This window comes from Rattus norvegicus, chromosome 20, assembly GCF_021556685.1.
Source record: "Rattus norvegicus strain SHRSP/BbbUtx chromosome 20, alternate assembly SHRSP_T2T, whole genome shotgun sequence".
In the NCBI taxonomy this organism is placed as follows: Eukaryota; Metazoa; Chordata; class Mammalia; order Rodentia; family Muridae; genus Rattus; species Rattus norvegicus.
Genome location: NC_141553.1, coordinates 17,557,453 through 17,575,641, shown reverse-complemented (window position 1 = coordinate 17,575,641; position 18,189 = coordinate 17,557,453). Strand labels below are relative to the sequence as shown.

The 18,189-nt window shown below is 42.5% G+C and overlaps 2 long non-coding RNA genes across 3 annotated transcripts in view; both read right to left on the bottom strand.

The window, feature by feature from the left end:
• LOC147998589 (uncharacterized) overlaps positions 1–508 on the bottom strand; it is a 63,265-nt gene extending 62,757 nt beyond the window's left edge. Inside the window, exon 1 of one of the 2 annotated variants that reach the window (XR_015645158.1) lies at positions 295–508. This is a non-coding gene — a long non-coding RNA (uncharacterized LOC147998589). The remainder of the gene's footprint in view (positions 1–294) is intronic. The other variant, XR_015645159.1, reaches the window with a different exon arrangement.
• A 15,799-nt stretch (positions 509–16,307) lies between these two features.
• On the bottom strand, positions 16,308–17,316 carry LOC147998588 (uncharacterized). The gene is made up of 2 exons (XR_015646004.1): positions 17,189–17,316; positions 16,308–17,030 (listed from the first exon to the last, which is right to left on the bottom strand). It is a non-coding gene; the product is annotated as an uncharacterized LOC147998588 (long non-coding RNA).
• Positions 17,317–18,189: the final 873 nt, after the last annotated feature.

Here is an 18,189-nt window from a genome sequence, read left to right as displayed (position 1 = left end):
CCATCCCCCAACTCTGCCTTATCTCACTGCCCCCCTTCTCCCCAACTACTAACACACAGGTTGCTCCTGACACAGCAACAAGTAGGCTGGCTGAGGATTCAAATCTTTCCTTTTGATCCTCTAGGTCCACCCCTGCCATGACCACCCAGCCTCCTTCCCAACTCAGCAACAGAAAACAGGTTGCAGTCTCCCTTTCTTCTCTGATCTTATCCCCAAGGGTTCACAAGGATCTTCTCCAGAACCCCTCTCCCCATCCGAGTATCCTAGCCCATAACACCAGCAGCCATATACTACCTTCGTAGGCTTTGTCACCTTCCTTTGATGAGATAGGCTGACTCCATGACAGGCTTCAAGTTGGCAGTTCAGATTAGGCCTAAAAACCCAGGCTTCAGGCAGTTAGTCGGAAATTGCCCCACCACCTGTCCCGAAGCAAGGACAATGGGTCAGCAGTTTTTAGGCATCACCCCCATCACAGTAACGGAATGTCCTTAGAGATAGTAAGACAAAGCCCATATAGACAAGGATTCCTTAGCAACAGTTTCCAGCCACCACACCCTGGCAATAGTTCTGGAATGCCTAGAGATAGAATAAGACAAAACCTACCTACTTCTGGAATTGCTCTGCCATGCTTTAAGTCAGGCCTGAAAGCTCTCTTGGTTGTCTCTCTTTCTTGGTAATGGGAGACCCCAGCGTGCTGGACTTCTTCAAAATAAAACTCTTTGTGTTTACATACTATTTTGAGTTGGGCTATCATTCTTAGGTGAATCATGGACCTATAGACCTTATTCAGCCATTGTCAGAGAAGCTTCTTCCTCCAGGAGAGGGGAAAAGACACAGAGACCCATGGCTAGACCTTATGTGGAGAGAGGGTGTCTTTGGAACATACAGCTCTAAGTTGGATGTGTCCATCAAATCCTTCCCCTCAGAGCTCTGGTAACCCATGGAAGAGGAGAGAGAGGAGAGGAAGAGCCATAGGGGATGGAGGACACCAGGAGGAGAAGGGCCTCTAAATCAGCTGAGCACAGCTCATATGAAGTCATAGAAACTGCAGCAGTAGTCACAGGGCCTGCGAATGTTTGCACCAGGTCTCCGTGTGTACATTATAGCTTTCAGCTCAGTATATTTACAGGACTTGAGTAGATGACTGAGTGGATCTCTGAATGATGTGCTTGATCTCGGGGGCTTTTTTCCCTTCTGTTGGCTTGCTTGATCCAGCCTCAATGTGATTTTTTTTTAGTCTTATTATATTTTGTTTTGTCATGCTTTGTTGTTATCTCTCAGAAGCCTTTTATTTTCTAGTGAGAGACAGAAGAGGAAGTGGCTTTGGAGGCATAGGAGGTGGGCAGAAAGTGGGAGGAGTAGAGGGAGGGGAAACTCTAAACAGATATATTGTGTGAGAAAAGAACCTGTTTGCTGTAAAAGGAAAACAAATATCACCCATTGAAAGAGAAGGATGAGAAAAATATATTCTGAAGGCTATACAAACACAAGTTCTGCTGATAACTCTATATTGAATCTGATATAAGATGGGGACAATGACAAGGCCTACAGTGGAAATAGACATTTGTGACTACGCACACACAAATATACACAAGCATATACTCATTCATGAAGCACAAGCACATGAAACACATACATACACATGCCTTTCCACACATTCAATTCTTAGTGTCTTTTTGTCCTGAGATAACATTGTATGTCAGTTTTTACTCTACCCCATTATGCAAGCCTTTCAAAGATAACACCCCACACCTCTGAAGGCAGCGAGTTCAAACTTCTCCTTCGGCTTTCCCTTTACACTGAGAGTTCTCTCAAAAGCACAAAGCTTACATTATTCTCTGGGCTCTTCCATGTTCTCCCCTAGCTGTGGTTTCTCTTACACAGGAAGGCAGTGGGCAAGACACAGACCTTTCCTGACGCAGGTTCTCTTTCTGTCTCTCATGACTTAAGGGCCTGAGTCACATGGGGTTTGCACAAGTTTCTCACTGCTTGCTAGGACTGAGAGGCTGAAGAATTCTGTGTGAGCTCAGTGCAGTGTGTGCTCTGCCTCACTGAGTGGAGAAAATGTAGGTTAAATATGGATCCTGGTTTTCTAGTCTAGCAACCTGTTTCCTTCCTGGAACCTGGACATCTTTTTATCACAAGGAAGCTTCAGTGGGTGCACCTATGGCTTTTGAATTTCCATTCAGTGTCGTGTTCTGAAGGCAGGGGCTCAAGCTCCCATGCCTTCAGCTTGAGGATGGTCAAATTCTACAGTGTAGCTTCAGGTTGTGATTAAATAGTGAACCAGGAGGCAGTTTAAGGTCTTTAATGATAAACATAAAGGCTGAATCCAGGCAGCCCTCTAGCTTTGCTATTGTAATTCTGAGGGTGACTGTCAAGCTTTTAAAGTCTCGTTACAGGTGTTATGTCAGTATTCACCTTTTTTCCTGTTGAGGATGGCTATATGACAGTTTCAAATGGTCTTTGGCAATGTACTTAGTCACTTGTTGGTCTTTCTCCCTATGGCAACTGAGAGTTAAAAATGGATTCTTTACCAGCAATTGCATACTGGAACAGTGCCTTATGGGAAATGGGCATATGGGACCAAAAGGTAATAGGCTTGCCTGTTAGATCCAGAAGTATGATATCAGACCCACTGTTCTTGATTTCCCTATACATATTTTTCCTACAGATCAAACACCACCTCATCCCCTCCTCTGTCCTCCACACCAGCACCAGAGACCCTGGGGTCTTGGCTCATTCTTCTCACTAAAAGAGAGACAAGGGGAGGCTTTTAGGTTTTCTACCTCTGACTTCTGTGGTCTTCATAGATTCTGGAGCTAGAGTAGAACTTCTAAATTAACTTTCCTGTGTCTATCTTGATTCAGAGGTGATAGAAGGGGATTAAAAATATCAGGCCCATTGCTTTGCGGAGGAGTCCAACGTTATGTTGTGTATTAGAATTTTGTTATTCAGTCTGTGACTGTTTATGCTTCTGCTTGAATAATTCCCTGGCTTAGCTCCATCCTTAAACAGATGTCTTTGGTGAATGAGAAAATAAGTGGGTAAAATATGGAAAGCAAAAACTCATGGATGTTCTTAAAGATATTTTTGTTTGTTATAGTAATGGGAATTTAATTGACACATATACTTACTTGGTACTCAGAAAGACTATAATAATTTTAAGAAAAAATATATCCTTATACAGAAGGGTATTATGATCCCAAGAAATAACAAGTTCTGTTAAGGGAAGAGAAATTATTGGAGAAAGCAGAAAGAAGAAATGGAAAACTCGTTGGTTGTTGCTCTTGCAAGGCAGAGGCAAGGAGACAGATGGATAGGAAAATATCCCATCAGGCAAACAGTTTGTGTACTGAGTGCAACAGAAGGAGCTTAGTCATACTGCCCATTACAACTGGATATTTAGGGAATTTAGGTCTTATCTCTTTAATCTTGGTTTTTCAAAAGCCAGAAAAACAGTTTAGCTTCAACTCTCTTGTATGCAATGTTAGCATGAGTAACTCCACCTTGATGTTTAGACTCTTCGGTTGGGGCTTAGTGCAGGGCCACCATTCAAACAATATCTCTGTAGCTTATGTAACTTGGTTATTTCTTCTTGAGTTCTGATGTTTTGCTGTATGTCTAGAGATATTTTATTAAGTGTATGTGTGTGTGTGTGTGTGTGTGTGTGTTCATATGAGAGTGTGTTTAATGGGAGTGGAAAAATATTCATAGGAAACAAGTGTTAGCACCCACGGATCCCTAAGAATCACAAAGTAAAAAGTTTAATTAAAGTACAGATTAAAGCATTGTGTCTGATCATTGTATATCTTCTAGAATACTTTCATAAATGGACTATCTAATTGCATTATCTAAGGAGTGTGATACTGGACACAATGACTTCAAATCTCTCAGACTGTACACAAGCAAGTCATTGAAGTGCCTTAATGATTATGACAAAAAAAAAGCATGGGGAAAACGTTTAAAAAGTAAGTTGTATGGAGTAGGGACAAGCAACAGAACTTAAGATCACAAGTGGGTATTGATAGTGCCCTTAGACGCTGAGACATCTCTCCAGCCCCGTATTGAAAGGTTCTTAGAGAAAGGACAGCTGAGGTGGAACCAGGGAATGTGGAGATGCAGCCTGGGCGCTGCTTTGTTATTCTTTGTGAGCATATAGCAGATACCATTGATGGCAGCTGGAGACACTGTAGAAAGCGGCCATAGCTGTACGCTCTTTGCTAGAATCTAGATCAACACATACCTACTCTTATTTAGTTTCTCCTTATTGTATATGATTTCAGCAGGCAAACTCAATCAGAAAAGGTATAGAATTTTACGTTCTCCAGGGAGTAAGATATGTAACCCTCCTGACATTCTATGGGAAGTGATGCCTCGGCGTGTGGAGTGCAGCCTTGGGAACAGGGACTTTCGAGTTCATGAAGAGCGAGCACAAGAATGTTCTGGGGCGACAGGAACAAAGCTCCAAGCTGGAAAGTGCTTTGGTTTGTTTGTGGGAGAATTAGGAATGGAGATCTACCCAAACATCCCAGTCCTAAGGCTGACATTTGTGAAGCGAATCTGCACGTGCTCGAGATGTACAGAGGTTTACAGCAAATGGCTGGTGTGAGTTGAGACTGAAATGTTGGGTGATGAGCCTGCCCTTGATGGTTTGGAAGGTTTATTGTAGCTGTCAGGGCTCTGAAGTAACTTACACCGACATTTGATGGCCAGAGAACAGGTTTTTTTTTTTTAATTTTAATTTTAATTTTAATTTATTTTTTTCTTTATTAACTTGAGTATTTCTTATTTACATTTCGATTGTTATACCCTTTCCCAGTTTCCGGGCCAACATCCCCCTAACCCCTCCCCGTCCCCTTCTATATGGGAGTTCCCCTCCCCATCCTCCCCCCATTACCACCCTCCCCCCAAAAATCACGTTCACTGAGGATTCAGTCTTGGCAGGACCAAGGGCTTCCCCTTCCACTGGTGCTCTTACTAGGCTATTCATTGTTACCTATGAGGTCAGAGTCCAGGGTCAGTCCATGTAGAGTCTTTGGGTAGTGGCTTAGTCCCTGGAAGCTCTGGTTGGTTGGCACTGTTGTTCATATGAGGTCTTAAGCCCCTTCAAGCTCTTCCAGTCCTTTTCTCTGATTCAACGGGGGTCCCGTTCTCAGTTCAGTGGTTTGCTGCTGGCATTCGCCTCTGTATTTGCTGTATTCTGGCTGTGTCTCTCAGGAGAGATCTACATCCGGCTCCTGTCGGCCTGCACTTCTTTGCTTCATCCATCTTGTCCAATTGGGTGGCTGTATATGTATGGGCCACATGTGGGGCAGGCTCTGAATGGGTGTTCCTTCTGTCTCTGTTTTAATCTTTGCCTCCCTATTCCCTGCCAAGGGTATTCTTGTTCCCCTTTTAGAGAAGGAGAGAAGCATTGAAGAATCGGTTTCATTGAGATGCAAACTGACTTGTTAGCAAACCGAGTGCCCAGGGAGCAGTGGGGTATTGTGTGAGGAGGGCAGCCTCCCGGGTGTTACTGACCCACCACAGTTACAGGATGGCAGAGATTGTAGGTCTGATGTGTCTATAAACACTTCTATTTTCCCGAGAGACACAGACTCGTCTCCCTTGTATCTCAACAGCCAAGACCTACACCACATAATCTCCATTTATCCCAAGGCATGCGTACGCATGCCCTCCTAGCAAACTGAATGGTTAATAGTTTGCCAACTTGATGGTATCTATTAAAAGACAAACTCCCAGGCACGCATATGAGGGTTGTTTTGATAGGTTTGTCTCTGGGCTAGCTTTAGAGGGATTATTGTAACTAGGTTAATTGAATGGATCTTGGGCTGGATACAAAGGAGGAAGTTAACTCAGCAGGAGGACTTGTGGGTCTCTCCTTTTTGACAGGGTATATCACATGATCAGCTGCTTCAAACCTCTATGGCCAGGACTTTCCCATCATCGTGGATAGTACCCTGAAAGTATGAGACACAATATGCACTTTCTCCCTTAAGTGGCTTTTGTCAGGGTATTTTATGACACAAGTGTTGGACGGGAGATTGTGATACCATCACAGTGTTATAAATGACAGGGCTGCTGCATTGATTTAGGAGAAAATAGCAAATGCTAACATTGGATTCATTTTGGGTGGTATGATTTCTGATTGCCCGTGTTGTTTTCTTTTATGTGTTTGGATGTTTTGCCTGCCTGAATGTCCATGCACCATGACATGTAGTACCCAGAGAGGTCAGAAGAGGGTGCCAGATTCCTTGGAACAGGAGTTATAGATGTTTGGGGGCAGTCATATGGGTGCTGGGAACCAAACTCCAGGTGCTCTGGCAGAGCATCAAACACTATTAACCATTGATCTATCTCTTCAGTCCATGGGCTCATAGTTTTTGCTCTGATTTTGCGCCCTGGCTAGATAACGGAACTTACTCTAAACTATTTTAATTTATAAGGAATGAGGATCAGACAAATTCAACTCACACTAAGGCTTACTTGTTTTCGAATGCCGAATCAGAAAGCAAAAAAATTAAATTATGATAGATTAAATTTTACAAATCATAGGCCAAAAATTTATTGTTCTCCATATTTTTTTTTTATAATTTAGCATTGTCTCTGTTACATGGAATATAACACTTTTGACAAATGATATGACTGGTTTTTATTGTTGGCACAGAGTCTTTTTCAAACATTAATCTGGCTTAGTTTGACACATTATGAATTAGCAGTAATCACTCTCAATTAGCATGTAGAGTGCATCGTGTAGAAATACATTGCCTTTAATATGAATGCTCCATTTTATGTGGCTGACACAGGCCTCTGTCTCCACAGTGAAGCAGGACTAAGCCATTCTTTTAAAGGATTGTCTTTTCCCAGGAAAATGAATCATATTTAAATGCAAATTACGTTTTATGAAGCTTAGAAAATACAATTTTTTGACACACAGAAATTCAAAAAAAAAAAAAAAGGACGAAATGAACTGCTACAAGAACAGAAATAATCCTTCAAGTCTTAATTAGAGAGAAGGTATGTTAGCTATGGAAATGTCATAGCTATGACAAAAATCAGAAATAAGCGAATTGTAATAAAAGGAAAGGAAAGGAAAAGCACGCCACCGTCAAGTTAATATGAAAGGAAGACATTTCTTGATTCAGAAGTATCGAGGAGATGTTGACATGCTAGCAGACGTCTGAAACGTTCTTCAGCAGCCTCATTGGTTGCTTCTAGAAATTCATTTCTAAACTCTGGAGCTTGCATTAGAGAAATAGATGCCTTCATTGATTAGATTAAGATATCCTTTGTTAAGGATTTGATGTTCATGACATATGGAAAGGCCTGGGTTGTCTGAGGCTGATTAACAGTGATTCTCAGTGTCTCCACAGCGTCAAGAACTGAAGCTACCCAGTGGGGAGGATGCAGAGGAAATACTTCTGTTTCTGTGGAGTTGGGACTGTTCTAATACCACACACCAAACATAGGCTGTAGGAGCAAGAACAAGCCAGGGCTGGTCAAGTTTGTGACTGCAGCACCAAGAACAGGTCAGACATATTTTTCCCACTTTTGAGGCATTCACAGACCTCTGTCCTGAAGACCTTTATGGGCCACATCGGAAACATTGGCTTCTATGCCATTGGACACGCAAGTGTGTGTATGCCAGGAGTTATCAACAAGGTTTTGGTATGCTTTGCATCCATGGAAACTGGTGCATTCTCTTTCCTTTGAGAAGGAAAAAGGAGATGGTTTACTGCTATTCTTTTATGAGGCAACCTTTCTTTTCCTTTGTCACTTGGAATATAGGTCTTGAGATTTCTACACACCATGTATCCAACATTGCCATTGTTTAGTTGCTTTGGTTAAGAATTAGAATAGGGAAAACCAGCTGGTAATATGAACATTTGGGAGGCCATAAATGATTATGAGGCCATAAGTTGTACTTGGTCCAGAACATACTAGTTCAGTATAAAATTTATAAAGGTGAATATTAGGACCGTTTTATGTTCTATGCCATCTTGACACAAGCCAAAGTCATCAGAGAGGAGGGAATCTCAATTGAGAAGATACCTCCATAAGATCCGGCTGTGTGCAAGCCTGTGAGGAATTCTCTTAATTGGCGATTGATGAGAGAAGACCCAGCCCATTGTGGGTGGGGTCACCCCTTGGCTGGTGGTCCTGTTCCTATAAGAAATCGGGCTAAGTAGCACTTCTCCAGGACCCTTGCTTCAGCTCCTGGCTCTAGGATCCTGCTCTGAATTCCCGCCCTGACTTCCTTCAGTGATGGGCTTGGATGGGGAATCGTAGGACAACCCCTTTCCTCCTCAAGTTGCTTTGGTCATGGTGTTTCGTCACAGCAGTAGTAACCCAGACTAAGACAAGGACCAAGCAAAGGGTAGTACAGAAGAGATCACAAAGAACTTGGTACTATCTGGACCAAGAAGAGCTAGAAAGGTTGATGTGGTTAAAGAGTCGAAAAATATCCCCCTTAAAACGTATTATCCACAATAGGAACTTGACATGGTTTTGCCACAGTTTTGGATGATAGGAATGACTAACGTTTGATACGTTTGCCTGTATCCTGGATCGAGTTGAACCTGATTTGTTGTGACCCTCACAGGGACTGAAGCGCTCACTGTCCTGGGTCTCTCTCAGATCCTGCAGCTGCAGTTCTTCTCTTTAGTCTAAATTTGGGTCTAAATTTTCTGACATTAATTTTATTGTAATCACAGCTGTTACCAGATCTCCGGTGTTTTATAGACTTTATACTTTTATTCCCCGAGTCTGTTTAAAGGGGTGCAGAAGTTATGTCTAATCCCTGTGCATTTTTCTCTTAGCATGTGTTTTTATGAAGAGGGGATCGTACTGGAAAAGAGTGGTCTAACGTCACGTCCCTACTCCTCAACTGTCATCTCTCGGCTTTTTCCTGAAGGCTGCTCACTGGTAGCTGAGAACACATCTAACAAAATCTGACTGCTGTGGACTAGGTTTTAAACAAGTGCAGGTTGGTGTTCTCGAAGAGCCAGAGGAACGGATTCAAAATGAAAATTTAAAAGTTCAAACGGGTGCAGGCTTGAGCGCAGCAAGCCAAGTTGGGGGCTGTGTTCTGTGCGAGTGGCTGCTGCTATTTGAGAGAACTGAAGTACATTTCAAAGATCACACGGCTAGAATCCAGTTTCCCTTCTCGGTTCCGTGCTAAGAAATCCTATTAATGAAATATTGAAAATTTACCTAAAACCCGTGACTTCAAAGCATTCCTTTGGCCACAACATAAAGTTATTTAGGCAATGTGTCAAATGCACTTCGTAGGATGTATGCGGATAAAATGAAAAAACATTAAGATGATGCATCCATATTCACAGGCCTCGCTGGGCCAGAACTTGTAGCATTCTTTAAAGCAGGGATATGAACGTACACTTTTGAACTCCGGAGAAATAAAGTCAGAGCCAACATAGAGTGCTTCATCGTTTCTGTGTTCATGATTAGTGCTGTTTTGTTCCCCTCCCCTCTCCAAGCTTACGTTTTCTAGTGTGTGGATTTCGCAGTTGCTAGGGCTTCTGGGAAATACGGCAAATTGACCGAGAGATTCTATGAGTGGACTTCTGGTGGGTCCTTAGGTTCAGCCTTCAGCTGATTCTGTTTTTTATTGGATACTTTATTATTTACATTTCAAATGTCATTGCTTTCTCCCCTCCCATTCCTCCTCCCCTTCCTTCTATGAAGATGCTCCCACTCCCACCCACCCACTCCCACGTCAATACCCTGGCATTCCCCTACACTGGAGAAATGAGCCTTCCCAGGACCAAGGGCTTTTCTTCCTATTGATGCTGGACAATGCCATCCTCTACCACATACGTGGCTGGAGTCATGGGTCCCTCTATGTGTACTCATTGGTTGGTGGTTTAGCCCCAGGAGCTCCGGTGGGGGTCTGGTTGGTTGATATTGTCATTCTTCCTATAGGGTTGCAAACTCCTTTAGCTCCTTCAGTCCTTCCTCTAACTCCTCCATTGGGGTCCCCGTGCTCAGTCCGATGGTTGGCTGTAAGCATCCTCATCTGTATCAGTAAGGCTCTGGCAGAGCCTCTCAGAAGACATCCATATCAGGCTCCTGTCAGCTGATTCTATTTGCTGATGTTTGAACTGAGCATCTTGGGAAATGTCTAGTGGCCTGGTGTCTTACCATTTCTCCTAGCTTAAGCCCTTGACTGTTTTGGCCAATGTGGGACTTTTATTTTTCCTTTTTTTTTTTTTTTGACAGTTGACACTTTTGGGTTATAGACAGTAGTTTCAACAGACACATTCATGCCAGTTCCATTGGAAACTACATGAAATGTGCAGAGGATTTTAGGAATGTTTTTAGACAAAGACAGCGATATATTAGGGAAAGGAAATAGAACCTAAGCTTGGATATTCAGAAAAAGAGGAATGATGAGCAATTGGTGGTAAAGGCAAACTTTCCATCAACGCCTCCTCCAAAGTTAGAAATTAGTAAACTTTGGGAGCTTTATGGAGGGTCATGGTGAGGCCGATATTAAGAGGATTATTTCAAGGTGTGTTTACAAAAAAAATTGGATTTGTAATCTCTCAATACTCTGAGATGTTGGGATCTGATCTCTCTGAGCCTGCCATGGTCCAGGTTTATTATCTGAGGTCTATAGAAGGGCTCCAAACTGGGGGTTGGAGGGCAGAATTGAAGGTGCACCTAATATCTTTAAAATGAAATGGAAGTTTATGCATGGAGACCCGATGTCCTTGTTTTGTTGCTGGAATATGAGAAAAAAGTATCATCATCATCGTCATTGTCGTCGTCATCGTCACTGTCATTACCTTCATTTTTGATATGACCTAAATAATTTGTTATGAGAGTATGTCATTCCAAGAAGAAAAAACCTTACCAATAAAGGGATTTTCTACAACAAACTGATACTGAATCAGAACTCAGAATCAATATAATCTACCCTGAGTTTAGACTGCAGTTTACTTTGAGTGGATGGATGTAGATGGTCTGATGGTTGAATGAGTCACAAGTGAGTGTAGAGAGAATCTCTTACAAACATCACCTGTCAATAAAGACGCCTATGGCCAATGAGCTGAGGTAGGAAACAGGAGGTGGTACATCCGGCAGGGATGGAGGATTCTGGGTAATAGAAATACGGGAGATTCACCTGGAGTGCTGAGGAGACCGATGTGAACCAGCAGATAGCTGGATTCACGTCGGAATAAAGAGTAGACTCAATCAGGATGCGGAGGAGAAAAACAGAAGAAGCTGAAGAGAGGAAACCAGTCACACAGCTGAACTCAGGTTAGAATAAAAAGGATAATGAGTTAAGAGCAAGTCGGAGAACGGGCTGAAGCTTATGTCCTAGGCATTTATTAATAAATAGTCTCAGGGTCATTATTTCTGGGGATAAAGTGGATAGGAGGAAAAAGTTAATTTTTTTTCAAGTGAGTAGAAATTAAGGTCAGGGAGAAGAGGCTCATAGGGACACACTTAGTGAGGGTTGCTTCGCCATCGGTTAGCTTGTCAGTGGTGGACTGAGTGGTGCCTGACTCTAAGAAGGTTTAGCTTCTTACACTCATTTTCTGGAGAGTTCTATGATACAGATGTGAGCCTTTTTTCTGATTTTCTCTTGAAAGAAAAAATATTTTATTTGAATGTGTGTATGTGCGTGTGTGTGTGTGTGTGTGTGTGTGTGTGTGTGTGTGTGTGTATGCGGTAAGTGCTCATGTAGGTGTATAGATGTGTGTATGTTTGTGCCTATGTGCATGTGCAAATGTGTATGCACACATGTGTGTTTAACATTCTGTTTTAGATTTGCTTATTTTATTTTATTCGGAATCGTGTTTTGCATACATGTATGTCTGGCCCATACCTGGTGACCACAGAGTTCATAAAAAGGCCCTGGAACAGGAGTTATAGATAATTATGAGCTATCATGTGGGTGATAGGAAACAGACTTAGCAGAGGCTTGGGACACACTCAGAAGAAATATGTCTGTACCTTGCTAGAAGGGAATGCTGAATTCAACAGATACTGAGGTGAGTAGGCAAGCCTGGTGTCTTCAGGAAAATCAGGAGCAAGTGCAGCCTGGTTCTTTATTGTATTTTTTATGGGTAGTGATGCCCTCTCTCTCCAATTTAGCAGTCAGGAGAAATGACAGCCTAGGATCTGCTGACACCCCATGGTGCTTCTGAATGTCCTCAGGAAACTCACTGGGTCTCAGCTCTCTAAGGCTCACCAATACTTTCCATACACATAGTGTATAACTTCTAGACTACCCGTAAAAGTGGCCTCACTAACACCTTCCTCGAGAGGAACACTTCCTGCTCACCAACACCTTCCTCGAGAGGAATACTTCTTGCTCACCAACACCTTCCTGAGAGGAACACTTCCTGTCTCTGTGATTACGAGGCATTCCTGACAGTCCTTACGATATTTGTGTGATGAATCCAGCACTTATTCCCACAGCTCTCGGGGGAATGAAAATGATTGTGTAAAGTACCTTTTGCTTCACGGTGTACGCTAAAACTGAAAGGCCTTTTCAGTCTTCTGTGAGTGACAGTCAAGGAAGGATAAATGTGACTGTGTGAAAAAGAAACCGACACGTGCTTTGAATTCTTCGATTCTATTGTAGCTGCTAACAATTCCCAGGGTCTTGTGGGGGTGCACTTTAGGAGCAATGGCTTGGGTGCAGTTCTTGTTGTCGTCGACATGGTAAATGTGCTGGTTGACTATGCTTGGCCCAAGGGAGTGGCACATTTAGGAGGTGTGGCCTTGTTGGAGTGGGCGTGACCTTGTTGGAGTAGGTGTGTCACTGTGGGCATGGGCTTTAAGACCCTCATCCTAGCTGCTTGGAAGCCTGTATTCTACTAGCAGCCTTCAGATGAAGATGTAGAACTCTCAGCTCCTCCTGTACCGTGCCTGCTTGGATGTTGCCATGTTCCTGCCTTGATGATAATGGACTGAATCTCAGAACCTGTAAGCCAGCCCCAATGAAATGTTGTCCTTTATAAGAGTTGTCTTGGTCATGGTGTCTGTTCACAGCAGTATAACCCAAGCTAAGACGTAGCTTTGACAATTCTTGATGGAAAAAGGAAGATACACAGTTGTGTCCACATTGCTTTCACTGTGTGTAATATGGTTTCAGGGAATAGTTCCATTTGCTGGTGGTCTTTAAATAGATAATATGACCTCATATTTTATCTTAAGATAAAAGAATGTGGACAAGAGAACAAGGCAACACCAGTCCCAGTTGTTGTGCTTGTTGCCATGGTAACAGACTGGCTAAGAGCATTTGGTATTCAACCACGTTGTTGTTGCTGCTGCATGTATTGGGGTCTCCCCACCCAGAAGTATGACATTTCTATTCTGAAAGGAAGGAAACAAAATAACCACAGCAACAGTATCACTAACACTTGTGTGTCTCTCCTTAAATTATGGTTTCCTTAATGATAAGAAAGACAGGGCTTTTTTCCCCCCCGGTGGTTAATTTTGTGCATAATATAAAGAAAAGATCTTTTTAGACAGAAAATGGATGTTCATAATTTCAAGCAAACCCGATTTGAGATTATTCCCCCATGTAACTCATTCTCATATTTCATAGTAAAATTCAGTGTGTTTTATGGAGATTTAATGTTCCCATTTCAAAAGCCACAGATCTTACAGTTATTTTTCTCAGCTCGGCTGTGTTACAATGAGTGGTTTCCTCTAAGTCCATGCTAATACATTTATATCCCTTGCCCTGTGTGACTTGAGTGTAGAAGCCCATGGCTTTCCTTTCTGGGGATGACTAAGTTCCCCTGATGACCTAAGGGTCGTTAAATTTCCTGGAGAAATTACTGTATTCTGTAATCGTTGGTTGAATACCATTTGTTGACTTACACTGGTGTAGCCTAATCACTCCCCAAAACCTCAGGCACAAAAGTCATTCAGGTAAGTGGGAGCCTGGAACAGGGCAATAAACATCACTGAGATTAAGTAATTATATTCACTCTGAAGTTCCAAATGGGGGCAATTGCATGGGGTTTTAATAGCATTTGTGGCAATATAAGCCTGTCCGCAGAAAATAAATTAGGAAAAGAAGATCATAAAAATATATAAAAGTATAAAAGAAACTCATAAAAATAAGAGAATTGAAAGAACCAAAAAAAATTTTTTTTAAAGGTTCCTTTGCTGGGTCTTTGTTTGGTCAGTGTGTTTTGCCATAGTCACAGAAAGCAAGCTACAGTAGGGTGTGAAAAATTGCAGCCCTACTAACATGATTTTAAGATTGATGCCCTTGTGATATCCACTGGTCTCCTAAAAGTCAGCTATTGACTCTCAATCTACAATCACATTATTGCCTTGAAGCTCTTAGGAGCCTGTGTTGTTTCTACATATGTTTTCTATCAAGCTATGGTTAGTATTTTTAATTTCTTGCTCTCTCTCCCTCCCTCCCTCCCTCTCTCTCTCTCTCTCTCTCTCTCTCTCTCTCTCTCTCTCTCTCTCTCTCTCTCTCTCATTTTCTGTCTCCACTCCCTCCCCTTCTCCCTCTCTTGGCCTAAAGCTTTCTGTGTAGCAGACACTGGCCTTGAATTCCTGGTCCTCTGCCTCTCTGAGATCACACGTGTATGCAATCACTTCCTAGATCTCAGGATTCCTTGCCAGATAATGGTTTCATCTGGTCTCACGTCTTTGCTGTACACTTAGTTCAGAGGACTATTTTGGGAAAAAGATATGAAATAATTCATTGAAAACAAACAACCCCTGTATCTCTGATGTTTTCAGTGTTTTAGATCTTGTCAATTTTTTTTCTTTATGTAGGGTCTGAAATTGGGTATAGTTCATCAGCCTTACAGATTCACAGAGCCCTTGTCTTCTAACAGACACACTGTCCTTTTGTCTCTGTTTTTAATTCATTAAAAACAAAACAAAAGCAAGAACAGTTTTTTCTTATGTACTTTGAAAGATGACAGGAGGTCTCCAGGTTTCTGAGTAAATTGTGATCATAAAGTCTGCTTTAAATAGCAAGTTCAACGGGAAAGAAAAAATAGCAACATTTCCTGTTGGTTTTCACTTCTTTGCCTTTTAAAGGAAATCTATGCTTATGAACAGTTATCCTTGCCTAGATCCCTGCACCTCAGTTCAGCCCTTGCTCAGTCAAGGCTGAGTTCATACAGTTGTGTGGGCTGAAACAAAAGGACAGCATTGTAGAAGATGAATCCGGTTTTCCCTCCCAGCCCCATGCTCCCAGAAATAAGACTCAGACTCAAAATATATTTACAAAGACTTTGGCCATCATAACTAAAATAACCCACTTATTTTAGCCTACATTCTGCCATGTGGCAGATTACCTGTTGTTTTAGTTAGGGTTTTACTGCTGTGAACAGACACCATGACCAAGGCACATTTTATAAGGACAGTATTTAATTGGGCTGGCTGACAGGTTCAGAAGTTCTATCCAGTATTGTCAAGGCAAGAGCCTGGCAGCATCCAGGCCGGCAGGGTGCAGGCAGAATGAGAGTTCTACGTCTTCATCTGAAGGCTGCTTGTGGAAGACTGACTTCCAGGAAGCTAGGATGGGGGTCTTAAGGCCCATGCCCACAGTGACACACCCACTCCAACAAGGCCACATCTCCAAATAGTGCCATTCACTGGGCCAAGCCTATTCAAACCATGACACCTGTGCTTGGGTACCATGTGCCGTCTCCTTGCATCATTCAGGGCACATCTCCTGTCTGGTTCTATCTCACAATTCTTTCTGCCCCACAGAGGTCTCTCCTTCTCTTCGATCTTTTCCTGCAGCACATAGATTTTTTTTAATTGACAGGTGATACATCCATATAGTGCACAAGATATTCTTGATACACAGAATGTCCAAATAGCTCAGAAGGAGTTCCTGAATATTCTCTCTCTCTCTCTCTCTCCCCCCCTCTCCTTCTCCTTCCCTCCCTTCTTCCCTCCCTCCTTCCCTCCCTCCCCCTCCCTCCCTCCCCCCTCTCTCTCCCTTCTTTCTCTCCCCATCCCTCCCTCCCTCCCCCTTTCTCCCTCCCTCCCTCCCTCCCCCTCTCTCCCTTCTCTCTCTCTCTCTCTCTCTCTCTCTCTCTCTCTGTCTCTCTCTCTCCTTCCTCTCCATCTCTCTCTTTTTTGATCCAAAAAGATTTAGTATATTTTAAGCTATCCAATTTGTATTGGGTTCTAAATATTTCTTCAATAATGAGACTAGAGATATAAAGGTACAAAAACAGATGACTGGTGGATTACGAGTCTTTCCAAGGAATGTGAGAGGAAAATATTTCACCACATAGTTAGAATTTGTATTCAAAAACATTGAAAGCAACATCTGCATAGAGAATGACTTTGGAGTCTTTTTTATTATAGTCAAACAATCATTGTTTAAAAATGCTGCATACATGGAATCTACAGAAACACACAATTTGAGTACTGGGGACTGAAAACATACAGGGCGCTGATCTCATCTCCAATGCAAATCTCAATCTGCATGGAATTAAGGGGCAGGGTCCTTTGGAGGTACGTGGACTTTTCCTTGAACATCTTCGTTGAGCTTAGTTCTTATAATTAGGTTTGCTTCAAAGCTAAATAGGTCCCCCAAGAGGTGTAGTGGTAGGATTTCCATGACTTCAAATTAGCCAACGAAGGGGAGAAAATGAGTAAAAATTCCAAATTTCTGAAGGTAGACTTGTTCGGCTAATTGCCATATAGATTTAAAAGAGCTGGGTAGAACCCATGTGTAATGTTTTAGGCAGATTATTTGAGCAGTTAGAAGGTTATGACTGGGAGGGATCAAACAAACAGAAGGCAATCAGCCGTCAAGCATGGGTTCCATTAGGCAGCTGCCGTGGTTAGGGCGGCACACCGGTCTCTCATTTAATCTCTAACAACTCCTTGAGGGAGATGTTATGGCCACCTTCATCTTTTAATCTTCCAGCTGAGCAAACAAAGATTTAGTTTGAAGGGGAATACCTCTTCCAGGGTAATTGGCGAAGCCACAGGTTGCATTTGACCTGGACCCCACGATATTTCTGTTAAGCCACTCCGTCCGTCTCCTGTTAAGAGATGCACAGGTTAGAGAATAAACAAACGCCTTTTATCGTCTACAGCTCGGTGGTGGGAGATCTGGAGCCTTCCATTCCGCTGTCTTGGGAAACCCTATAGAAAGAAGTAAATGTGGATAAATTGAGCAGTGTTTGCTTAGCGTACTCACGCGATATTAAAATGCCTCAGAGCAGGGTGAGAGTTCACACCGGTTTGCAGAACTGGGCACGGTACCAGCTTCTCAGTGATCAATTCCTCTCATGGTAATGCTTACCAAATGCCCCCATTACAATTTTTTTTTTCGGCAAATAGGTGACAGTGCACATCCTTCACCGCTAGGTGGCGACCTTTGGCTTTGCCAGGATATGTGCTAGGTCTTGCTAGAACTTGGTGTGATTGTTTTCTAACCTTCATCTGTCTTCTTGAGAATCTTTGGGGGTGGGGTGGGGGGTGGGGCGGGAAGGGAAGGTCCTCTCTCATTCCTCTGATGCAAATCAAATAATAATAAAATGAAAGGACAAGGACTTGACAGGATTTTTGGTTGGTCCTCCGTTATTTATGAAGCCTTTTAATAAGAGGTAAAAACCTTTTTGTTTATAAGCGACAAGCATTGAGTAGAGGCCTGTTTAGATGAAGTTCATCTGTACAATGAAAAAACAATCCTTGGGCAAAGCAATAACTGATCTTTCTGAGATGTTTCTCGTCCACGGATGCTGACATCCACTTCAGGCTCTCCAAGTTGGCTCCCCAGGCAACGTGAGGTTTCAACACAATTCAGCAACATTATGTGTCAGTGATGGTGAAGTCACAGCTCCGAGAACTTGGAAAATTCACAGGAAAATATCGGCTTAATTGTAAACAGATCCGAGCACATAACGACAAATTTTTTAACAGCTCGAGGATTTATTTAGCCACATTGAAGTTGTGTGACAGATTTTTTTTTTTTTTATGTCGTTCCCGTTTTGAACATATCTACAATAGTCCCTAGACGCCATTGCTGTCCTCAAGGTTTGTTGTGAAGATGGGATACTATAATTTGAAAATGTAACACTTCTCAGAAACAAAAGCGTTTTTTAGCTGTCATCTCTCTCCATTCTCTTCTTTCTCTTTCATGATTTGTCTTCTCTGCCTTTGGTAGACCTAAGCAAACTAGAATGATTTTTGAGCTTT